Source organism: Crocuta crocuta, unplaced genomic scaffold, assembly GCF_008692635.1.
Source record: "Crocuta crocuta isolate KB4526 unplaced genomic scaffold, BGI_CrCroc_1.0 scaffold24, whole genome shotgun sequence".
NCBI lineage: Eukaryota > Metazoa > Chordata > Mammalia > Carnivora > Hyaenidae > Crocuta > Crocuta crocuta.
This window is the reverse complement of record NW_027530974.1, coordinates 3250429-3252811: the sequence shown is the minus strand read 5'-3', so window position 1 is coordinate 3252811 and position 2383 is coordinate 3250429. Positions and strand designations below refer to the sequence as shown.

Sequence of the window (2383 nt, the reverse complement as noted above, 5' to 3'; positions counted from 1 at the left end):
AAGGAAGTTTTTAACAACAAACCTTTCCAATGTGATAATTCATTTGCAAAGGAATCTTCATTATGGCTCTGTTTTCAGTTGATTAAAGAGAAACCAACAATCTTATTACTATGATAAGCCCTAACTGTGAATGTGTCTTATTTTGGTTAAGTTTCAATAGTTCAAGCTCAGGTTACTCTCATAGATAATTAAATATTAAATTTACTTTGTGAAACCAATTTTTTTCTTAGGTAAAAGGAAATGGGAAGGAAGAAGCCAATTGGAGATGAGACACAACATGGTAGAGAGGTTACATAAAGCTGGGCATTCAGTACATGATTTTGGTCACTTTTCACAACACGGTGGTTATTTTCTTGTTTCTCTTACTATGCCTATAATAAAAGACAGTGATAAACCTATAAATCAAAGCAAGTTTGATAAGACATTCACTTTCTAATTTTATACATACATGCATTTCTAATTATAAAGTCTCTACAATAGATTTGCATGTTTTTGCAGACTAACATATATCACACAAATTCATGAAAGTCTTCTGTTATGCTCTTAATTTTGCCTAGATCTGACATTATCTTCATAAATAGTCAATACACAAGCACAAGTACTATGACTTTTTTAATCTATCCACATGTTAAAGGAAACAGTGGTAATTCCATAAAACAGAAGGGTTGTCAGTCCCTTGCTTTCTTTTGCTTTTTGTGTCAATCATTTGAAAAACACTAGAAGCTGACATGAGGTTTTCTATATATTGTCCAAGAACTTGGTTTTCTGATTTTAGCTTCCTATTTTCTTCCTTAACTGCATCTACTCTTGTGGAGAGATCTTCAAGTGTATGCTGAAGTTCTAACACCTCATTACTAAATTGTGTTTTTTCCTCCAGTTTCACCTGATTTTTGGCATCAACTGCATCTGTGTTGGCATTCATTCTCTCCTGTGACAAACTTGGGCGTGGATACAAAACCCTTGATGAATGGTCTGCTATTGGTGGTGGTGGAAGTGGGAGGGATCTAATCACTGCTTTTCAGCAGTCAGGGTGTCCTTAATAAAGGGTACAACAGAGAGAAAAGAAACATCCTCAGTGTCCCCTTTGAGTATCAGGGAGCATAATGCTCTCAAATTCTAAGACAACCACTTGCCAGGGCTAGGATTAAGATAACTGGCTCTGCAAGATGCAGAGTAGACCCAGGAAGAAGTGGTGGCAAAACATCTTGCTGCTAACATAAGTTCAACCTCAGTCTATGGACTTCTGCCAGCTAGTCAGGATTATTGAGGAGAGTGGTGATGTCTGTGATGATGGCAGTGAGTGGTGAGGGGGATAATAAGAATTCACTCAGTCTAGACTCACTGGCCTCTAAAACTTGCCTGTAGGTGTGTGCAGTTTATTAGATTCCTTGTGATGCAGTGGCAATAATGAACCACCTAACACCCATTTCCTCTTTCTTCCTCAGTATCTCAATTTTTGGAAGGCAACAAGGTACCCAGCTGAAAAATTGCATTTCCCAATCTCCCTTGTGGATAGGAGTGGTTAATGAGATTTAAGCTGAAGTCACTGTGTCTGCCCTTTGCTCTCCCTTCTTGCAGCCAGAAACACGGATGGCAGCTGTAGCAGCCATTCTGTAGCCATGGATGGATGCCATGGGCAGGGAACAGAAAGCTAGAAGCAGTCAGGCTCACTGGTGATGTCACAGAACCAGCATTTAGCCATGGATTGTCAACCTTTGGACTATTTTTATGTGGGAGACAAAACAAACAGGCTCACAAAACCTTATATTGTTTAAGCCACTGATCTATAGGTTTGCGGTATAATCCTGACGTTCACATTGCTGGCATTACTTGGCTTGTGAGCTGATTGCCCAGTATGGATTTCTTGTTTGCTGTTCTCATGGCCTCTTAGAGAGGCAAGACTCACCCTTCACTCTTACTATCTTTGCTCCCAGTTCCACAGGGTCATTGAGGCTCTCTGTCTGAAATTATTTGATCTTTTAAGTTACTTGAACACAAGCAGCTGGGCTCACTAGCCACCGACAACATCAACAAGATGGGTCTTCAAACTCTTTGCTCAGCCCACTGTGCCTGGGGACTCTGGAGGATGCTTTCATAGCCTCTTTAATTTATACCCAGAAGACGCAGCTGGGAACCTCTTACTCCTGAGATTTTCTTCCTCAAAGACAGTTGCTCTTGAGTTTTAATTGTATATGTTTAAATCTTCCAGTTTGCAGTTGACACAAGATTTCTGGGTAGCCACTGCCAAGCTTATAAGGGAAAACCCCATGATGCTCTCAGAGAAAGAGGCACGTACAAAACAGTGAATTATTTAGGGGGAAGCATTTCAAAATATAGTACTTCAAATCTTCCAATATGAAGGAGACTTTGCAGTCAACAGATC

At 39.8% G+C, this 2383-nt stretch overlaps 1 pseudogene; it reads right to left on the bottom strand.

Moving 5' to 3' along the window:
• Nucleotides 1-628: 628 nt before the first annotated feature.
• Nucleotides 629-922, bottom strand: LOC144236335 (short coiled-coil protein B pseudogene; annotated as a pseudogene).
• Between the last annotated feature and the right edge of the window lie 1461 nt (nucleotides 923-2383).